General features: G+C 44.2%; 1 non-coding gene across 1 annotated transcript; it reads left to right on the forward strand.

Moving 5' to 3' along the window:
• The first annotated feature begins 9,239 nt into the window (after positions 1-9,239).
• On the forward strand, positions 9,240-9,352 carry LOC128646339 (U5 spliceosomal RNA). Its single transcript, XR_008400283.1, has one exon. It is a non-coding gene; the product is annotated as a U5 spliceosomal RNA (small nuclear RNA).
• The last annotated feature ends 279 nt before the right edge of the window (positions 9,353-9,631 follow it).

The following is a 9,631-nucleotide window of genomic DNA, read 5'->3' on the forward strand; positions in this document are numbered from 1 at the left end:
ACTTCTAAGACTAAGAGACAGGACAGAATTTACAAACACATACAGGAGGAATCGAGGGCCCTATTCCCGTGGGAACTTACAATCTAGAAGGGTAGGAGGTTGGGAAACATGAGGTGAGGACTGCAAGATTGAGAAAGATGTTAATGCAGAGTTAGAGGAGGGAAATGTTGTTAGGTAAAAGGAATATTATTGAGTTGGGTGGTAGGCTTCTCTGAACAGAAAAGTCTTCAGAGAGCATTTAAAGGAAGAAAGATTTGGGCAAAGCCTGACAGCATGAGGGAGAGTGTTCCAGAGGGTAGGTGCTGCATGACAGAAGTCCTGCAGTCTAGCGTGAGAGGAGGTGATAGTCGCAGAAGCAAGGAGCAGGTCATTGTTGGATCTTAGTGGGCGGGCTGGAGTATACTTGTTGATTAGAGAGGATAGGTAGAGGGGAGCGGAGTTGGTGAGTGCCTTGTATGCAAGGGTGAGAATTTTGAATTTAATTCTGCTGTGTATGGGGAGCCAATGAAGGGACTCACAGAGAGGTGCAGCAGATACAGAGCAACGGGAAAGGTGGATCAGTCTGGCATAGGCATTTAGGATGGATTGAAGAGGGGAGAGGCGGGAATGAGGAAGGCCAGTAAGTAGGTTATTGCAGTAGTCAAGTCGGAAAATAACAAGGGAGTGGATTATTTGCTTTGTGGTGTTAGCGCACAGAAAAGGTAGAATCTTGGAAATGTTGCGTAGATGGTTGCGGCAGGATGTAGAAAGCGATTGGATAGGGGGGGTGAAGGATAGATTTGAGTCAAGTGTAACTCCGAGGCAGCGGACTTGGGGCGATGGTGATGCCATCAACAGGGATAGAGAAGTCACAGGTCGGCGTAGAGCTTGATGGGGGATAAGAAGGAGCTCAGTCTTGGACATGTTAATTTTCAGGTGGTGAGAGGCCATCCAGGAAGAAATACCAGATAAGCAGTTGCTGATATGAGAAAGGACAGAGGGAGAGAGAGCAGGGGTGGAGAGGTAGATCTGGGTGTCATCAGCATAGAGGTGATATATGAAGCCATAACTGTTGATAAGTTTACCCAGTGAAGAAGTATAAATGGAGAAGAGTAGAGGACCCAGAACAGATCATTGAGGTACTCCAACAGACAGAGGCATTAGAGAGGAGGAGTAATTGGCAAATGACACAGAAAAAGACCTGTGAGAAAGATAAGAGTGAAACCATGAAAGAGCAGTGCCATAGAGGCCAAAAGAGCTAAGGGTCTGTAGGAGGAGGGGGTGGTCAACTGTGTCGAAGGCAGCTGAGAGGTCAAGTAGGATGAGTATGGAGTAGTGGCCAATATTTTTAGCAGAGAGAAGATCGTTTGTAACCTTGGTAAGGGCAGTCTCAGTTGAGTGTTTGGGGTGGAATCCGGATTGCAGGGGGTCAAGCAAGGAGTTGGCGGACAGGAAGTGGGTTAGGCGATTATAAACTAGTTTTTCAAGGAGTTTTGATGTTAGTGGAAGCAGTGATATTGGGCGGTAGCTTTCAGGAGTATTAGGGTCAAGGGAGGGTTTTTTGAGTATGGGAGTGACTATTGCATGTTTGAAAGAAGATGGGAATGAGCCGGTAGAAAGAGATAGGTTGAAGATGTGGGTAAGAGCAGGAGTGAGGGTAGAAGATAGGGAGGGTATTAGATGGGAAGATATAGGGTCGAGTGGGCAGGTAGTGAGGCGTGAGGAAGATAGCAAGGAGGAAACTTCATTCTCAGTGGCTGGATGGAGGATGCAGAGGGTGGCAGAGGTAGTGGCAGGGCCTGTTGATGGAGTATTGCAGGTTGGTGTTGGGATGTTGCTCCGGATAGAATTTGTTTTGTTTAAAAAGTAGTCTGCCAAGTCTTGAGCACTAAAGACAGATGAGGGGGGTGGAGCAGAAGGTTAGAGGAGAGAGTTAAAGGTGGAGAAGAGTCGTTTAGGGTTTGAGGAAAGAGTAGATATTAGGGAGGAGAAGTAGGTTTGCTTGGCTAAGTGAAGGGCACAAGTGTATAAATGAAGCATAAACTTATAGTGTATGAAGTCAGGTCCAGAGTGAGTTTTCCTCCAGACATGCTCAGCAGTACGGGAGCATTTTTGCAAATAGCGTGTTTGCTGAGAGTGCCAGGGCTGCAACTGACGGCATGATGTTTTGCGTAGCTGGGGAGGGGCAAGTGTCTCTAGTGCAGAGGAGAGAGTTTTGTTATAGTGGGATGTTGCGAGATCAGGGCAGGTTATAGTGGAAGTGTGAGGGAGGAGATCTTGAATAGTATTTGAAAATTGGAGCGGATCCACAGCATGCAGATTTCTACAGCTGCGGGGACGGGATGGAGGAGTTGGTTTAGCTGTTGCATTAATATTATAGGTGACCAGGTGATGTTCTGAGATCGGAAAAGGGCGACAGGTGAGGTCAGAACAGAGGTAGGAAAATACCAGGTCGATGGAGTGTCCATCACGTTTGGTAGGGAATAGGGTGGATTGTGAGAGACTGAAGGAGGATGTAAGTGAAAGAAATTTAGAGGCAGCAGGGGCAGATGGGTTGTCAATGGGAATGTTGAAGTCCCCAAGGATTATGGTTGGTATATTTGTAGAGAGAAAGTGAGGAAGCCAGGCGGCAAAGTTGTCAAGGAAAAGGGAGGTAGGTCTGGGAGGGCTATAGATGACTGCCACTTTGTGGGAGAGGGGGGAGAACAGGCGAATACAGTGGACTTCAAAGGAAGAGAAAGAGATAGATGGGATTGATGGTAGGTACTGATAAGTGCAAGTGGGGGAGAGCAGGATCCCAACACCACCGCCACGTTTATCACCTTGCCTAGGGGTATGGCTAAAGGGAAGACCACCATGTGTGAGAGCAGTAGGGGTTATTTCTACTCTGGCTAAGAAAACTACGATCCCTATAGAGGATAGCTGTTCCTTTAAGGGTCCCATGGATAAGAAGCTGGAGGATTATTTAAAAAAGATGTATGTTCATCAGGGTCTGCAATGGCAACCTGCAGTTTGTATTGCTACAATAGCTAGTGCAGCATCTTATTGATGTAATGCCTTGTCTGAATCAATTTTAGAAGAGTCTCCATTGGAGGAGATCCAAGATAGGATTAAGGCTCTCAAACTAGCCAATTCCTTTATTTCTGATGCTAACATGCAAACTATTAGACTGGGGGCCAAGATGTCTGGCTTCACTGTCCTAGCCCGCAGGGCTTTGTGGCTGAAATCTTGCTCAGCTAATGTTACCTCCAAGTCCAAGCTTCTGGCGCTTCCTTACAAGGGTAAAACCTTATTTGGACCTGGTCTGGCATAAAATATTTTTGATATTACGGGTGGAAAAGTGTCTTTTCTACCACAAGACAAGAAGAACAGACCTAAAGGACATCAAAGGAATTTTTGTTCCTTTCGTAACTTCAAAGGTCAAAAGTCTTCCTCTCCTTTTTCCAAGCAGGAGCAGTCCAAGTTTTCTTAGAAGCCCAATCAGTCTTGGAACAAGGGAAGCAATCAAAGAAGCCCTCAGATGAGTCTAAGTCAAGCTTCCAAGGTATGGTTCAAGGTCAAGAGATGCGCAGGCAGCTCTGATAGATGCTCTGGCGGTTCCTTGGGTGTTCGGTCTAGCATACCTGTTTCCTCCTTTTGCACTCCTTCCACGAGACATTGCTCATATCAAACAGGAGAGAGCATCAGTAATTCTATTAGCTTCTGCATGGCCTTGCAGGATCTGGTATGCAGACCTAGTGAAGATGTCATCTCGGCCACCTTGATGGTTGCCTCTGAGGAAGGACCTTCTAACTCAAGGTCCATTCCTCCATCCAAATCTTGTTTCTCTGTGGAGATTGAAGATTGAACAATTAGTTCTGGCTAAGCGTGGGTTTTCTAAATCGGTCATTGAGACCATGCTACAGGCTCGCAAGCCTGTTACTCATAAAATTTACCATAAGGTATGGAGTAAATACCTTTATTGGTGTGAATCGAAGGGCTACTCTTGGAGTAGGGTCAGTATTCCTAGAATCTTGTCCTTTCTCCAGGAATGTCTGGAGAAAGGGTTGTCAGTCAGTTCTCTGAAAGGTCAGATTTCTGCATTATCTATTCTTTTACATAAGCATCTGGTGGAGGTGCCAGATGTTTAATCATTTTGTCAGGCCCTGGTCAGAATCAGGCCTGTGTTTAAACCTGTTGCTTCTCCTTGGAGCCTTAACCTTGTTCTTAAAGTTTTGCAGCAGGCTCCATTTGAGCCAATGCATTCCATAAATATTAAGTTGTTATCTTGGACGGTTTTGTTTCTTGTTGCTATCTCTTCTGCTTGTAGAGTTTTGGAACTCTCTGCTTTGCAGTTTGAATCGCCTTACCCTATTTTTCATGCGGATAATGCGGTTCTTCGTACTAAATTGGGGGTTCTCTTTAAAGTGCTTTCGGATAGAAATATTAGTCAGGAAATTGTTGTTCCTTCTCTCTGCCCCAATCCTTCTTCTCATAAGGAACGTCTGTTGCACAACTTGGATGTTGTGCATGCTCTAAAATTCTACCTATAGGCGACTAAGGATTTTCGCTAGTCTTCTGCCTTGTTTGTTTGTTTCTTAGGAATGCGTAAGGGCCAAAAGGCTACTGCTACTTATCTTTCCCTCTGGTTGAGAAGTATAATTTGTTTTGCTTATGAGACATCTAGTCAGCAGCCTCCTAAGAGAATTACAGCTCATTCCACTAGGGCTGTCTCTTCTTCTTGGGCTTTCAAAAATGAAACTTCTGTGGAACAGATTTGCAAGGCTGCAACTTGGTCCTATCTGCATACTTTTTCAAAATTTTACAAACTTGATACTTTTGCCTCAGCATGAGGCCTCTTTTGGGAGAAAGGTTCTGCAAGCGGTGGTGCCTTCTGTTTAGCTCTGTCTGTCTTGTTCTCCCTCCCTTTTCATTCCGTGTCCTGTAGCTTGGGTATTGGTTCCCACTAGTAATTGGAATGACGTTGTGGACTCTCCATATCTTAGGAAAAAAAACAAAATTTATGCTTACCTGATAAATTTCTTTCCGGATATGGAGAGTCCACGACCCCACCCTTAATTAAGACAGTTATTTTTTACTAAACCTCAGGCACCTTTACACCTTTGTGTTATTCCTTTTTCCATTTCCCTTCAGTCGAATGACTGGGGATTATGGGTAGGGAAGTGACACTTAACAGCTTTGCTGTGGTGCTCTTTGCCTCCTCCTGCTGGCCAGGAGTGATATTCCCATTAGCAATTGGAATGACGTTGTGGAATCTCTATATCCGGAAATAAATAAGTTTATCAGGTAAGCATAAATTTAGTTTTTCTTTGCTTTTTTTTTTATAAAGTATATATAGTTCATTATAAGCCATGCTCACAAGGAGGAACTTATGTCATTATTGCATTGCTTGTTTGTAGTGTAGCCATTCTTTCTGTTACTTAGGGTGAGCAGAGAGGGTTCAAATAATGCTTGATGTACACAGCTTTTACTTAAAAATGTTTTTGTTTTTTTTAAAATGAGGATGCATTAAAACTGTATTTCTTTCATATGACACGGTGAGTCCACGGGATCATCAATTACTGTTGGGAATATCACTCCTGGCCAGCAGGAGGAGGCAAAGAGCACACAGCAAAGCTGTTAAGTATCACTTCCCTTCCCACAAACCCCATTCATTCTCTTTGCCTCTAGTGCAAGGAGGAGGTGAAGTAATTAGGTGTCTGATAAAGATTTCTTCTATCAAGATTTGTTTGTTTTGAAGTCAGGGCAGGATTGCTGTGATCTTACATCACATTGGGTATAGCTGTACTCCACGTTAGTCTCTTCAGGAGGGCTGTGGTGGCTTTTAAGCAGTTGGGAACTTGTGAGGTGGGTCTTACTGCGTTTTCCTAACATTATGCTGCCCTGGTATAGAAAGCATGAGTAAGCTTACTCTGTCTTTCTTTTTTCTATAGGCCTCTGTGAGGAGCGAAATCCTCTCATGCTGGGTAGGCTGTCCCCCTGCCTGACGGCTAGATGGAGGGAACTGCTCAGTCTTCTATAATTATGGAGGACTTGCAGTTCAGATAATAGACTACAATTCTTGGGACACGTATATATCCTGGGGTAGGATATTTCAGGCAGGATGCAGGCACCGTTGACCAGGAGACGGGGGGATAAAACTTTATGGAGTATTCCTTATTTATGGGCTCATTAGGGGTTAATGGCATTTCTGGACAACCCGAGTGCAGTGTTACTCATGTTGTTTCCTCCTAAACTCATGTAACTAGATTAAAAGGGTCTTAATACTGCTATACAGAGATCTCGCACAATTGCAAGAATGCTATCTATAAGAGGGTTTCCATCCTGACTCTGTGTGTAGTAAGTGTGTGCTCTTTATGTGCGGAGCAGCGCTGTGTTGGGCTTCTTTCAGGGTTTATTCATTTTCAGTTACCTTCTATGGCGGCTATGACAGGATGAGGTGCAAGATAATTATGCTTCACGCTTCATCTCTGTCCTCTCTCATAGTTAATTCTGACGAGTTCCTCCTCCTTACTTTAATTGTGGCAGGGAATCGCTATTTTCGACTCACCTTCTGAGCCAGTCATTGGCCACGCCCCCTGTATCCTTAAGAACGGATTTGAGCCCAGCTGGATTTGAGCCCAGTGGTTGGGCTCAAATCCAGCTGATATGCTGGATGCCCATTAGCAGACTTCCTTCCGGGAGGGGGTGCTCCATCCGGGTTTTTTTCCAGCCTGGCACTCAAGAGGGGGTGCAGAGCTGTATTTGAGATCATCTCGGCGGAATTCCAAGTTCCGAGGTGCGGTTCAGAGCCAGGGATCCAAAAGCGGATCTAATAGAGGCTCTGGCATTTGTTTTGAGTCTTCAGGTTGACTTACCTGTTTTTCTCCGTTACTACCCTTCCACGAGTTATTGCTCATTACAGGTAGGAGAGAGCGTCAGTGATTCTCAGTTCCTCCGCAGGTCCTGGGGTGCAGACTTAGTAGAGAGAAAGTCTGTTTCACCTTGGAGATTGCCTCTGAGGAGGGTCCTTCTACCGCAGGGCCCTTCCTTTATCCTCATATTTTTCTCTGAAGTTTTGATAGGCGATTCCTCTGGAAGGCTCATGCAATGCAAGAGTTGCTGCGTGCCGTATACTAATTAGTGTTTTGTTTCAACTGCCGTTTCTGTCAAAAGGGAAAACGCAAGAGTACAGTCATAAGTGCTTTATTCCTGCCGTTTTTCATTTTCTAATAATCACACAGTCTGGAACCCTTATCCTATAATATATTTTATATTCATGATGCCACTATACATTTCCACTAAGTTTTAATTATATGTTCATTAAACTCCAGCATATAGTGCTCCAACCTATGAGGGGTTAAGTCTGTTGTGCTCTTCCAGCTTATGTGGGCTTAAGTCTGTTTAATGGGCATTTTTTGATACAACAGAATTCTGTTCCTATGTAATTAGGATGTTTTGAGTTACAACATACAGCTGTCACTCATACCTTCCTGTCAGTTATAATATGTTAACAGGACAGGGGTGTCGCTGTGGTTTTTTCTAAGCAATGGTCAAACTGCGGTTCCTCTCAATCTCCTGGCGGAGTATATTTGCCTACTGATTCTGCAGCTCAGGTATCCTCTGCTGTATCTGTGGTTTTACTTCTTTTTTTCCCTTACCTACAGGGAAAACCCAAAAGGACTTTAAAATTTTCAGACAGTAAGGTTTCTGCTTCTGCTACTCAGACTGCTCTTTCACCTAAGTCGGGTAAGAAGAGAGGGTTGAATCTCAGATGCGGACGGTATAATTCCTTTGTCTGATACTGAAGTGGTATCCTTCAGTTGTATGCTTATTCACTTTTGTGTACTGTTAAAAGAGGTATTAGCTACTAGGACGACATTGATAAGCCTGTCGTTGCCAACCTTGCATAGGTCCACTATAATGTTTCCGTCTTATGAGGAAGTGTCTATAGACGGACTGAGGATATTTTCACAGGAATATCTAGGGATACTTGTCTCCCGCATGTCCTACTGGACTGTGCTAACATTGCACAGAGTACTTTGATCTCTATGGGAGATAGCTGATCCTTACGGATCCATGGGATAGAAAGCTGGAGGTTATTTGGAGCAATGCATTGTCTTCCAGATTTGCTGTGATAGGCCGTGGGCACTGTTACTGAGATCTTGGTCAGCAGATTCCGCCCTATAGTTCCTCCAGATCCACGCCTTTGGCATTTTTTTTTTCTTTCAAGGTCGGTCCAGGCCGGGCAGACACACCCATTGACTTTTCGAAGAGAGGTTGTGCTTCCTTTCGCCAAGGGAAGTTTTTCTTTTCTCTTTATGCGATCCAACCAACTTTAGTATTCCTCTCAGAGACGGATTTCTCCTTTTGAAGTATCTACTATCTAGGAGTGATAATCCCAGTCCCAGTATGGGAAATGGATCTAGGTATTACCTAAAGTCAGGTTTTGCCCTTCTAACTTTTCTCTTTTAGTTCAAGAGGGTCTGTTTATAACACACATAGACCTGAAGGATGGGCTTTATTGCTCTCTTGAAACTCTGTCAAGTGTCTAAGTTTCGTCATTTTTGAAAGACCTTGTTGTCTTGGGATATTGCAGTGCCTTCTGAACTTATTTGATTCATGTGTCATCCTTTATTTGAGCAATTTCTCCTTTCCGGATATCTTGCCCAATATTCTTTCCCATGATTAGGAATTAATCTGGAGATGGGTTATCTTGTCCTTTCTACGATAATTTATTAAGGACCTTGATGGATTCTCTATTTGCAGAACTTCTATCTGAGGTTAGATAATCGAGGACTTGTTTCTTCCTCTCTCTACAAGAGGATTTGGGAGTGTAGTTAACACTCTGGTTTTAATTCTTCTGCCCGATCAACAGGGAGTTCTTGTGGTCTGGTAGATAGCTTCCACTTTGCAACCAGACGGTTGGAAGTTTTGGATTTAGCTGCAGTTGTGTTTCCTTTATCTTTCCAGCGGCTCTAGTTAGGCCGGTGAGGTAGATCAGTTGGTAAATGCTCTGACTACAGAGAAGCCTATTTAAACTAGAGTATGAAGGGAATTGGTCTTATGATCCATGGACATCATTCCCTTGTTATTCTCAATAAAATGGAGGACTTGCAATCTGTTGCAAAGGATAGATTGAGATTATCTCTCTCTCCCGTAGTGGGGAGTATTCTCCTAGGGCGAGTGTGTCGGACAGATGTCAGCCTACTGGGCTGGGTCGCAGTCTGGGACTTGTTTTAGAACTGATTGTGACTCAAGATAAGCACAGGGTAGTAAACATTCTCTGGTTTCTATTCAGATTGTATAAATCTTTCTCATTTTTCTAAAGACTTCCGTGGAGAGGAACAACTATGAGTTGTCAAATCATTTTTGAGGCTCTACATGGTAGAGCTAAAACAGAGCCCAAGGCTCAGATCTCAACTCAGCCCTTACGAGCAGAATGCCTCCCTGATCTTTAAAGGACTCAGGGTTGGAGGCTTGGCTTGAGTAGTCTTTATCTTGTTTCCAGTAGGTCAAGGTCACCTCAATGGTTGCATCAACCATCAGGGAGGAACTCAGAGTTCACTAAGCCATAGAGGAGGTGACTTGGAAGGTTCAGTGGGTGGAAGCCCACAATAGTTGTCTTAGGCCATTCTCATTCCAGGTGGACAACCGGGAAGCAGGATCGGAA

The sequence above is a fragment of the Bombina bombina genome, chromosome 1 (genome assembly GCF_027579735.1).
Source record: "Bombina bombina isolate aBomBom1 chromosome 1, aBomBom1.pri, whole genome shotgun sequence".
NCBI lineage: Eukaryota > Metazoa > Chordata > Amphibia > Anura > Bombinatoridae > Bombina > Bombina bombina.